The sequence below is a fragment of the Lissotriton vulgaris genome, chromosome 11, assembly GCF_964263255.1.
Source record: "Lissotriton vulgaris chromosome 11, aLisVul1.2, whole genome shotgun sequence".
In the NCBI taxonomy this organism is placed as follows: Eukaryota; Metazoa; Chordata; class Amphibia; order Caudata; family Salamandridae; genus Lissotriton; species Lissotriton vulgaris.
In genome coordinates this window covers 546,290,262-546,302,611 of record NC_141699.1, presented here as the reverse complement: position 1 = coordinate 546,302,611, position 12,350 = coordinate 546,290,262, and positions in this window count along the sequence as shown.

Below are 12,350 nucleotides of genomic sequence, written 5' to 3'. Positions count from 1 at the left end.
TAAAACTTTTTTTATCAATTTTAATCCGCTCTTGATAACACTTATTTGCCTTAAAATCAAAGTTCTTTCTTTAACTTCCCTATGTCTCGACTACTAAAAAAAAAACACACGATCTGTCCTGAGAAGTCCCTCATGGATACTGAACCCTGCCCTTGTCGTGTCTGGTTCGCTCGCGCCACTTTCTGTGGTGTGCAGAATGGCTCCCCAAGGAGGCGGACAAAAGCAATTATAGTGACCGCTTTAACCTGCCGGTGACGCTTTCCAAGTCTCAGACTGAAGGCGCCCGATGTCGTGACCAGTCTCAGGCGGCATTCACTCCAGGGGCGAGGAGCGCTCTATTAAGCAAAGACATAAACATGAGCAGCTGTCTTTCCCTATACACACTGACCCCGGGAGGGTGAACTCGGTGAAAAGGTAGGAGTGCCCCAGTCAACATGGTGTGCCCTCAACCCTCGAGGTGCGGGAATGCACAGCAAGTTATAGACCACCAAACACGCTGAAGCTCTGCACCAGCAGGGGAGGAAAGCGAGGCCTAAGTAAGTCCGTATTGTAAGGCCCTCGCATCTGCAGTGTGCAACCAGCTCCCGTGGTGGTGAAGACTGCCTGCACATGATCAATCAATCAATCAATCAGTGACACTTATATAGCGCGCTACCTACCCGTAGGGTCTCAAGGCGCTGGGGGGGGGGGGGGGGGGGGGGGTGCCGCTAATGCTCGAACAGCCAGGTCTTCAGCTTGTTCCTGAAGGAGAGGTGGTCTTGGGTCAGGCGCAGGTCGGGAGGGAGGGAGTTCCAGGTCTTGGCGGCCAGGTAGGAGAAGGACCTTCCTCCCGTAGTCGCTCTTCGGATGCGGGGGACGGCGGCGAGGGCGTGGTTGGCTGATCGGAGGTGGCGTTTGGGAGCGTAGAAGTTGATTCGGCTGTTGAGGTAGCTCGGGCCCTGGTCGTGTAGGGCTTTGTGTGCGTGGGTGAGGAGGCGGAAGGTGATTCTTTTGTTGACGGGGAGCCAGTGAAGGTCTCTCAGATGTCCGGTGATGTGGCTGGTTCGTGGGATGTCGAGGATGAGTCTGGCTGAGGTGTTCTGGATCCGCTGGAGTCTCTTCTGGAGCTTGGCGGTGGTGCCGGCGTAGAGGGCGTTGCCGTAGTCCAGTCGGCTGGTGACGAGGGCCTGGGTGACGGTCTTCCTGGTCTCGGTGGGGATCCACCAGAAGATCTTCCGTAACATGCGTAGGATGTTGAAGCACGCCGAGGAGACGTTGTTGACTTGCCTGGTCATGGAGAGGGAGGAGTCCAGGATGAAGCCCAGGTTGCGTGCATGGTCTGTCGGTTTGGGTGCGGTGCCCAGGGCGGGAGGCCACCAGGAGTCGTCCCAGGCGGAGGGTGAAGAGCCCAGGATGAGGACCTCCGTCTTGTCTGAGTTCAGTTTCAGGCGGCTGGTCGTCATCCACTCGGCTACCTCTTTCATCCCTTCGTGCAGGTTGGCTCTGGCGGAGGCTGGGTCGTTGGTCAGGGAGAGGATCAGCTGGGTGTCGTCGGCGTAGGAGATTATGCTGAGGTTGTGTTTGCGTACGATGGCCGCGAGGGGGCTCATGTAGACGTTGAAGAGGGTGGGGCTCAGAGATGACCCTTGAGGGACGCCGCAGATGACTTCGGAGGCCTCTGACTTGTACGGTGGTAGGCGGACTCTCTGTGTTCTTCCGTCGAGGAAGGAGATGATCCATTCCAGCGCCTTGTCCTGGATTCCGACGTTGCTGAGGCGCTGTACTAGGGTGCGGTGGCAGACAGTGTCGAATGCCGCGGAGAGGTCTAGGAGGATGAGGGCCGCTGTTTCTCCATTGTCCATCAGGGCTCGGATGTCATCGGTGGCGGCGATGAGGGCGGTCTCGGTGCTGTGATTGGCTCTGAAGCCGGACTGTGAGGGGTCGAGGGATCCGTTCGTCTCGAGGAAGGCGGCCATCTGCTTGTTGACGGTCTTCTCGATGACTTTGGCTGGAAACGGGAGGAGCGAGATGGGGCGGTAGTTCTTGAGTTCGGTGGGGTCCGCTGTTGGTTTCTTGAGGAGAGCGCTGAGTTCGGCGTGTTTCCAGCTCTCAGGGAAGGTGGCGGTGTCGAAGGAGGTGTTGATGATGTCCCGCAGGTGGGGTGCGATGACAGCGTCGGCCTTGTTGAAGACGTGGTGAGGGCAGGGGTCGGTCGGTGATCCGGAGTGGATGGAGTTCATTGTGCGGATGGTGTCTTCGGTGCTGATCGGGGTCCAGGCGTGGAGGGTGGCGGTGGGCGGTGGTTGTTCGGTCATGGTGTGCGTTGGTTGGTTGTTGAAGCTGTTGTGTATGTCCGCGATCTTGTTGTGGAAGTATGAAGCGAGGGAGTTGCAGAGGTCTTGCGATGGGGTGATGTCGTTGTTTCCTGCGCTGGGGTTGGAGAGCTCTTTCACGATGTTGAAGAGCTTCTTGCAGTTGTGTGCGTTGTTGTCCAACCGGTCCTTGAATGCTGTTTTCTTGGCGGCGCGGATCAGCTGGTGGTGCTTCCGGGTGGCAAGCTGCTGGGCGGGGACCTCAGCGGGGCGAGCTCGTCCGCGCAGTTGCTGATCCACTTCGTGAGGTTGTCGGCGGCCTGGCTGGGGTTCGCTGAGCTGGCAGGAGGGTGCTGGCTCAGGGAGGTGGCGAGCTGGTCTGCTGTGATCTTGTTCCAGCTTCTGCGGGCGGCCTGTTGCTGGTGGTGGTGGGTCGTTGTTCTCTTGAAGGTGAAGTGGACGCAGCTGTGGTCCGTCCATTGAAGCTCTGTGGCGTGGCTGAAGTCGATGTCTGGGCTGGAGGAGAAGACTGCGTCCAGTGTGTGTCCGGCGAGGTGGGTGGGGGTGGACACCAGTTGCTTGAGTCCAAGATTGGCGAGGTTGTCGAGCAGGGTGCTGGTGTTGCGGTCGTTGTTGTTCTCCAGATGGAAGCTGAGGTCCCCCAGGAGGATGTAGTCAGCGGAGGGGAGGGCATGCGGGCTGACGAAGTCGGCGATGTCCTCGCTGAATTGTGTGCGTGGTCCAGGGGGTCGGTAGATCAGGGTGCCTCTGAGGGTGGTTTTCGGGCTGGTGTGGATCTGGAAATGCAGGTGTTCGGCGGTGGTCAGGGTGTTGTCGGTGCTGGTCGTGAGACGGATGGTGTTCCTGTGGATGATGGCGATGCCTCCTCCCATCTGGTTGGCGTTGCGGTCCCTCCAGACGATCTTGTAGCCCTCTGGGATAGCGATGGCGATGTCGGGAGCTGAAGAGGCGTTCATCCAGGTCTCCGTGAGGAAGGCAACGTCAGGGGCTGTGGCGTCTAGAAGGTTCCAGAGTTCGATGGCGTGTCTGTGGACGGAGCGGGTGTTGAGCAGGATGCACTTGAGGTGGGTGCTGCTGGCGTTCGACTTGGCGGGTGCTGGTGCGAGGCAGGTCCGGATGCAGGTGAATTTGCAGGCGTGGCAGCTGAAAGGTCCGTGGGTGCGTCGTGGAGTGGCTTGATGGAATTCTGGGAGTCGGCCGGTGTTGAGTGCGATGAGGGTGGCGGCGGAGTACGTCCGGCGGGTCGGTCGGGGTCTGCGTGGGCCAGGGGTCCTGGCGCTGGTCGCGATCCGGTCGCGGACGGGCGCAGACGGGCTTACCTTTGGCGCTCCTTCGGCGCACAATCGGCGCGCCCGCTGCGCGTGACCGCTGCGCGTTCGCACGGTCGCCATTTAAGGCGAAGTGCGCGGGTGGGCGTAGCAGCTGGGAGGCGGGAGCGGGGAGGGAACAGAAAGAAAAAAGGGGCGGGGTCAGCGGTGGTGGCGGGAGCGGGGAGGGGAGGTGGAGGGCGGCGGGCAAACAGGAAGGAAAGCACTACCAGGCGCAAGAAAAAAGAATACAAACCAGGCACAGGAGGGAAAAAAACAGCGTTAACACGGGCAGAAACTGACAGGAAAAACAGGCACAAGTGTTGAGCAAAACAAGAAAAAATCCAAAACAGACAACAGCCGAGAGAACCGGCAGCGCGGCAGGCAGCGAGGCAGAGGGCAAGGCGGTGGGGCACACGCAGCAGCTGGTGGCCGTGCGGCGCGGGGGTGTCCCACAAGAGGGTCACACTCACCTGCGTCGCACGGTCGCCATTTAAGGCCAAGTGCGCGGGTGGGCGTAGCAGCTGGGAGGCGGGAGCGGGGAGGGAACAGAAAGAAAAAAGGGGCGGGGTCAGCGGTGGTGGCGGGAGCGGGGAGCGGGGAGGGGAGGTGGAGGGCGGCGGGCAAACAGGAAGGAAAGCACTACCACGGGCAAGAAAAAAGAATACAAACCAGGCACAGGAGGGAAAAAAACAGCGTTAACACGGGCAGAAACTGATAGGAAAAACAGGCACAAGTGTTGAGCAAAACAAGAAAAAATCCAAAACAGACAACAGCCGAGAGAACCGGCAGCGCGGCAGGCAGCGAGGCAGAGGGCAAGGCGATGGGGCACACGCAGCAGCTGGTGGCCGTGCGGCGCGGGGGTGTCCCACAAGTGGGTCACACTCACCTGCGTCGCACGGTCGCCATTTAAGGCCAAGTGCGCAGGTGGGCGTAGCAGCTGGGAGGCGGGAGCGGGGAGGGAACAGAAAGAAAAAAGGGGTGGGGTCAGCGGTGGTGGCGGGAGCGGGGAGGGGAGGTGGAGGGCGGCGGGCAAACAGGAAGGAAAGCACTACCACGGGCAAGAAAAAAGAATACAAACCAGGCACAGGAGGGAAAAAAACAGCGTTAACACAGGCAGAAACTGACAGGAAAAACAGGCACAAGTGTTGAGCAAAACAAGAAAAAATCCAAAACAGACAACAGCCGAGAGAACCGGCAGCGCGGCAGGCAGCGAGGCAGAGGGCAAGGCGATGGGGCACACGCAGCAGCTGGTGGCCGTGCGGCGCGGGGGTGTCCCACAAGTGGGTCACACTCACCTGCGTCGCACGGTCGCCATTTAAGGCCAAGTGCGCGGGTGGGAGTAGCAGCTGGGAGGCGGGAGCGGGGAGGGAACAGAAAGAAAAAAGGGGCGGGGTCAGCGGTGGTGGCGGGAGCGGGGAGGGGAGGTGGAGGGCGGCGGGCAAACAGGAAGGAAAGCACTACCACGGGCAAGAAAAAAGAATACAAACCAGGCACAGGAGGGAAAAAAACAGCGTTAACACGGGCAGAAACTGACAGGAAAAACAGGCACAAGTGTTGATACATAGAGAGACTGCTCAGTGGTGGACCAAACAAATCAACATAACAGCAACAGTACCCATTTTGTGGAAAGCCTAACTTTGTTTGTCCCTACCTGGTGCTGGAGAAGCCTGCATTCCCTCATGCTTGTAACGTTGTTAGTAAGGCTCGCGCTAGCACACGCGGCCCCGTGGCGCTAATAAATACAGGAGCCGGTATTCTGGTTCACACGTGGCTCCGACTCCCGTGCGGTATCCACTCCTCTTTATTTATACTCTCCAGCGTCTGACGTCACGAGTCAGCGCTGGAGCGCTCCGGCGGCGTGGGTACGCTAGACCGCTACCTCGCGCCCCAGAACACTACATTCCTTCTAACCTTTATCAAAAATTAAACATCAAAGTTACAGTGGATTATAAAAGAAAACAATGGATCTGTTACCTGTCTGCCAGTTTTTATTCAGGACGTCGCTACACCAGGTAGTCGGCTGGCTGGGAGGAGGGCGCTGGGTTTTTCCGCAACACATATCTGGACAGTCCTCCTCTGGGCATTGCTATCTCTGGTGTCCCCTGGATTGGGGTGCTGTTTTCTCTAGCCGGTGATGGTGAGCTCGATACACTCCCCCCAGGGGTGACCGTAGACTGCGGAGTGTCTTGTTCCATCCGGTCTCCCTCTTCTGAGAAACACGGATACGTCTCGGATTCCTCTCCTCTCTGGGGACTCCAGCTGGATTGCTCTAAGTCACGCTCTGGACCAGGCAGTGTCCCTTGGTGTGCTTTCTTAAAGAACGAGACGTCCCTGGTGACTGTTTCGGCTCCTCTTCGGGCAGTCACCATGGTGCCTGTCCGGCGAGTGACAGTCCATGGTTGATGTTCGAATGGGAGTCGGAACTTGCTTCCTGGGTAGCCATCTTTGACGTACACCTGGTCGCTTGGTTGTATAGTTGACTCGCGTGCTCCTCGCCGTTTGCTGGCTTGATCATTGGAGCGAGTCCGGTTCGCCAGGGCCTTCTCTTTACTGGCTTGTTCAGGAAACCACGTTGTGTGGTTCGGGAGTGTGTCTTTTACTATCCGGCCCATGGTGGATGCACCTGGTGCAGCCTCCGTTGTGACGTGTGGGGTCATTCGATACTCTCTCAGGAAGCTGTAAATGGCTTTATCTAGTGGAGACCCATCCGTGAGGGCTATGCGGAAGGTCTTATTGAGTGTGCGCATGAACCTCTCTACCTCCCCGTTGGCTTGGGGCCAGCGTGGAGTTATTTTGCGGTGATGGATTCCCCAGCTCTTTAGGTATTCTGCGAATTCTTGACCATGGAAGGGAGGACCCTTGTCCGTCTTGACTACTTCGAAGATGCCATGAGTGGCGATAGTTTTTTCAAATTTAACGATGGCCTCCGTGGCCGTTTGGCTTCCTACGATCTCTACCTCTGGATACTTGATGAAATCATTAATGATCACTAATGCGTATCGTCCATCAGGGAGGTGCCCAAAGTCGTCACTCACACATTCCCACGGCCTCTGAGGGTTGTCTTCGGTCACGACTGGGTGGGGACAGTCTGGTTGCCCCGCTGCTTGACACCAGTTGCCTGCTCTGACGGTGTGTTCTACCATCGTGTCCATCCCGGGGAACCACACCTTGGCTCTCAGTCTGCTCTTGGTTTTTACCATGCCTTGATGTCCTCAGTGTGCCAGTTCCACCGCCGGATGGGTTAGGCTGGCCGGCATGATTAGTCAGGAGCCTCGTAGCAGGCATCCTTGGCTGTCGAGGGACAGTTCTTCTTTGATACGCAGGATGGAATCCAGAGTTGCTTTAGCTTGGGGTGTCCTTTTGCTCAGAGAGTCTTGGATGGGGCGCCAGTTTCCAGACCGGACTGCGTCTGCGACAAGCTGGAGACATTCATCTCCCTGGGAAGCTTCAATGATGGAGGCTAGGCTCATGGGTAGCGGTCGGGACCTTTCTGTTACTAATCGGACATACTCCTCTGTGTCCTCGGCCTCTTCTCTCTCTTTCAGGGTGGCTTCTAGGGGCTGCCTTGACAGGCAATCTGTCGGGTTTGTTGATCCTGGTTTGTATTCCACTCGGTAGTCATACCCTTGCAGTTGGAGTATCCACTTCTCGATTCTCGGGGGTGGTTTCGACATTGAGCCCTCGAATAGGGGTATGAGGGGTTTGTGGTCCGTAGATACCGTGAAAGAGTGGCCGTACACGTAGACATGAAAATGTCGGCAGGCCCAGTGGATGACGATGGCCTCTCTCTCTATCTGTGAGTACCTCTGCTCCGTATTGGTCAAAGAGCGGCTGTCATAAGCGATGGGTGCCCATTCTACATTGCTCTGAAGCTGTGCCAAAACTGCCCCTAAGCCGTAGGGGCTAGCGTCCACGGCCACTTGGTGGGCTTGGAGGGGTCGAAGTATGAGAGGGTGGTGTCCACTGACAGGGCTGCCTTCGTGTCTCGGAATGCTTTCTCTTTCTCCGGGCCCCACTGCCATGTGGTGGCCGATTTAGTCAGTTCTCTGAGTGGCTTGGTTAGGTTGGAGAGGTCTGGGATAAAGCGCCCACAGAAATTCACCATGCCCAGGAAACTTCTCGCTTCCGAGACGTTTGTTGGGGCAGGGGGCTCCTGGACGTCCTTTACCTTGTCTGGGTCCGGTGCCACTCCTTGATTCGAGAATGTGTACCCGAAGAAACTGATTTTGTTCTGTAGGAACTGGCACTTTTCTCGGTGCAGGGTTATGCCGGATTCCTTGTTTCTTTGGAGAACTCCTCGTAGCCTCTGGTGGTGTTCTTCGATCGACGACGCTTAGATTAGCAGATCATCGCTCACGTTTAGAACTCCTGGGAGTCCACTGAGAACCTCGCGGATCGTGTTCTGAAATACCTCTGCGGCACTTGATATTCCAAAGTTGAGGCGCCGATATCGTCTGAGTCCTACATGAGTGGAGAAGGTGGTTATGTACTTCGAATCAGGGTGGAGTGGTAGCTGGTGATACCCTGAGTGAAGATCTACCTTGGAGAACCACTTTGTACCGTTGAGTTCCCCTAGGATATACTCTCCAGCGTCTGACGTCACGCGTCAGCGCTGGAGAGCTCCGGCAGCGCGGGTACGCTAGACCGCTACCTCGCGCCCCGGAACACTACAATGCTGCCGGGCCCGCTGCCTTAACAATCTCGACTGCGGCAGCAATGCGCATTCACAGCTCCACCTAGCGGTCGTGTGTTAGCATCGCACCCAGCCCAGGCTATTCAGTGGACCAACGATGGAGCACCTGCATTTTTCAACGATGAAATATACAATGAAGAAGCTGCACGGCGTGTATGACAGCCCTGCAAAGCTCCTCTCACAGTGTTCTGTTGCCCACAGTACAGAGAGTGGCTTCCCCTTTCACCAACGAACTGCTGCAAGATCCCCAATCTGATAGGGGTGGTGGCAGTGGTGCACTGGGGGACGAGAGCCAGTGAAGCAGTAAACAGAGTGCTGCACCTGAAGTGAAGTGAAGTGCTGCAGAGGAGGCACTGCACTGGGGAAGGCACATTGGAATGGGAGGATGCCAGCCCCGCCAATACTTTTCCAATCCTGATACCACCCCATTTGAGGCAGAGGCTATGAGAAACAACCAGCATAGGGGCTGAGAGCACCATACATCCCCTGGTGACCGCCTCTTGCCAATGCTACACTGGAAAAGTGGTGTACAACAATAGCAAGACTATTTTGCAGAGCAGCCTCCACGTGAGGAAGAAGTTTCAACAGCAAAGTACTATTCAAAAAAGCAACAGATCTTCCCTGGGCCTTCCTAATAGTTGTAGAGGGGAAGAGACTGTGAATCTCTACAGAGAGCCCCCCTGACAAGCCTGACTGCCGATATGACAGCGTAGATGGGAAGCTATAAACACGAACAGCCCCAGCAGATGTAGAAAATCAGCAAGGAACGAGGACTGTAATTTCAAAATACAGCACAAGAATGCTGATCTCCACAAGAAGCCAAAAAGCTGCCCCAGCCGAGAAAGCTGCCTTGGAAGTGAACTAAAACGAAATATCATTGACACTCCTGAAAGAGGAACAAGAGCACTTGTGCACCATGGTGGCAGGACGCCATCACTGCAGGAAAGAGCACATACACAGTGCGCCAGCAGACGGCACCCATGAGGACTTGCTACTCGCCCCACCACTGCCTCAGCAGAGACCATGCCAAGATGGCATAGAGACTATGTACCGTTGCATGAAAGGAGTTGCACCAGCTGGCCGACCAACACCACATGGCCTCCATTGGCCCATCAAGAAGAACGTCACATGGAGTGACCGACCCTGCCAAGCACCACCGAACCTAGGCAAGACCGAGCACCATGATGGTACAGAATCGTGGCGCAATTACAATGCTATCGAGCAGAGAGGAAGCGGAAAGGAGGTTACCCGCCATAAACGAAGCACCAAAGAGATCCCATACATGGAGATGATTAGAGGAGGTGCCCCGTGTAGCCCGATCGCAGGAAAGAGATTGTGTTCACCTTCACTACACTAGCATCATCCCGTTGTGGGCCAAAGACAGCACAGAGTGTCTTCCCTTACACTGCCTCAAGACTGAGTCGCCAGTGGCCCAAGACAGGCAAGAGGAGAGTTGCTTGCTCCAAGATGCAAGAGAAAGGCAGCCCTTGCCAACCACAGCTATCCTGAGTTGCAGCTGATATACCTTGTTGAGGAGAAGAAGGGTATAGAAGGCACTGCAGAACGGATCCTTCAAAGCACACCTACCTCCACTGCTGTCCATGAAATGGCTGACACATCTGAGAAGACGCCCCATCCTACAGACAGGACCGGACCTAAAAACGGTCCGTGGCGGAAGAAGATACATAGTCCAAAGGACGTGATGGAGTAAGCAGGAGGTCCCTGTGAGAACACGTGGCCTGTCGCCACTTCAGAGCTAGTGCAGAAAAGACAGACAATACGTGGCCCTTTGCAACATTTACAAAGAAGACATGTGGCCAGACGCCACATTATACAGGAAGCAAGACCCAAAGAAGAAGAGAGTGTGGCACGTTGCCACATTTTGCAAAGAAGAAAAGGAGGGGAGAGATGACCACAGGTGCACACAAGAAGTAAACAAGGGGACAAGAACAAGTACTCCTACCATTACCTGAGTGCACCAACTGATACAAGCTAGCCATCGGGGTGCAGGGACGTCACAGGAGAAATCCCAGCGGGAATACCAAACGTTAGCTGCCTACATACGCGAGCTGTGTATCTGCCCCACGCTTCACAGTGTGACCGTCCAGCCACCTGTCACTGGCTGCTTACAGTAAATGTCATCCCTGTTTGCTAACACACATGCAGAATAAGAAGAGCTGTACGAAGTGTCAGACGAGCTACATGACTGCAAAGATCCTGCAGCCACCCTTACTCCATGCAAGTCATCATCACCTGTCGTACAAGTTGTCTCATTGGAGCCACTCCATCATATGCCATGTGCATCACCACCATCCCTGGAGCATCTAGTAACACAACAGGAGTCCTGCACCATTACCATACAGAGTTACGATCTGAAGAACCAGTGACCATTTGTTTAACTGGCTTACATCTTAATCCCAGTAGCGAGAGCATGTTCTGACCAGGACACATCCACCCCTGATGTTGCACGAGTGACTGGGCGCTGGCGCAGAGGTGTTCTTAAGGTTGTCCAAATGAAGACACGTATGCAGCCCCAGTGCAGCCTACAGGCAGTCCCATGGCAACTCATCCAAGGGGACTCCCCCGTGAGTGAGCAATGGACTTTACTTTGCCCCACCAATGGATTCCAAGAAGTAGCATGACCATTCAACAGAGACTTCAACAGGTCCCAGAATGCCAAGACTGTCTTCAAGGGATCAAGCGACATCATCGTCAGGTATTCACAGTGGACTCCACCTACGCTCCTGATGCACCTACGTTTGACCTATAAGACCGAATGACATCACGTAGGTGGACTGTCACTCAACAGACGCAAAGCTGAAAGGTCCGGACTACATCAGCATCGTGTTTGTGTCCAGATGTACCTGGTTAAAGTATGTATATGTGCCAAGATGCCCGGGTGTTCGTAGCTGCACCTTTCCACCACCGTCCTGCGGGATGCATATCAGAACTGTGAGACTACAGTTATTTTTAGTTGTCTTCTCATTCCTTCCCACAGGTTGGGCCCTTGTTTTTTATTTTTTGTTTTAATAATATTTGGGAGCAGGGCACAAGTCCTAAAAAAAGAAGTGGGGGAACGCTGTCACCGGAAGTGACGTCACGACAGGAAGTGATGTCACTAACGGTGGCTTACACATACGGGCTCATTGCCTCCTCTCGCTCACACTGTGCAGCCCTTTAGAGCTGGCACGCAAGACCCCAAGGGTTCTACGCTGATTTCAATAGAAGGCAGCATGCCCTCGTGTCACAGCAGAGGATGCAGCTACAGCGCGGGCACACAAGGGCTTTCACTTGAACCCAGACTTCGAGAAAAATTGAGGCCCAGGTGCCTCGCAGTACACCTCGGGTGATCATGGCGCCTGGACGGGTAGCTGGATTATCTGAGCAGCATGAACACGGCATCGGGCAAACCAGTGGCGTAACGAGCGCAGCGTGCTGTGAGCTCCGATCTCGTCCCAGAGAGGCCAAAGAGTGAAGTCCAGCTGTTTGGCAGGGGGGGACAGCGTCCCCCCCGGTAAAATAAGTGGGGGGACGCTGTCCACCCGCGTGGTACCCCGACTCGAGCCCTGTTTGGGAGGAATGTTGTGTCCTGCTGGACACAGTCTAGTGTTTTGCCAGCCACTCCCCCGAGGGCTGGCCCCTAACCCACCCCACACCCATCCAACACAGGCTTCATCGATCAGGTGACCCCGCCGATAAAGGAGCTGGAATGCACATGCTCGTGGCCCGTTCCAGTAGCCTCCCCACTGTGTCTGTGTGATCATTTCCCTAGCATGTGGGCCTAGGGCCCACATCACAACAGCAGGGAAACAGCAGGTGGTTGAAAGCGGAGAGGAGTTGGCCTAACAGCTAATACTTGGACCTCTAATCTGTGGAACTGGGTTCGAGTCTCAGCAATGACGCTGAACATCCTGTGATTCTGGGCAAATCACTTACAGACAGATTCATCAAACCAGAATCGGCTCGCAAAGGGCCAGATTCTGAGAATCTGGCCCTTTGCGAGCGCTATTTTACACTACAAAAGCGCGCCCTTTC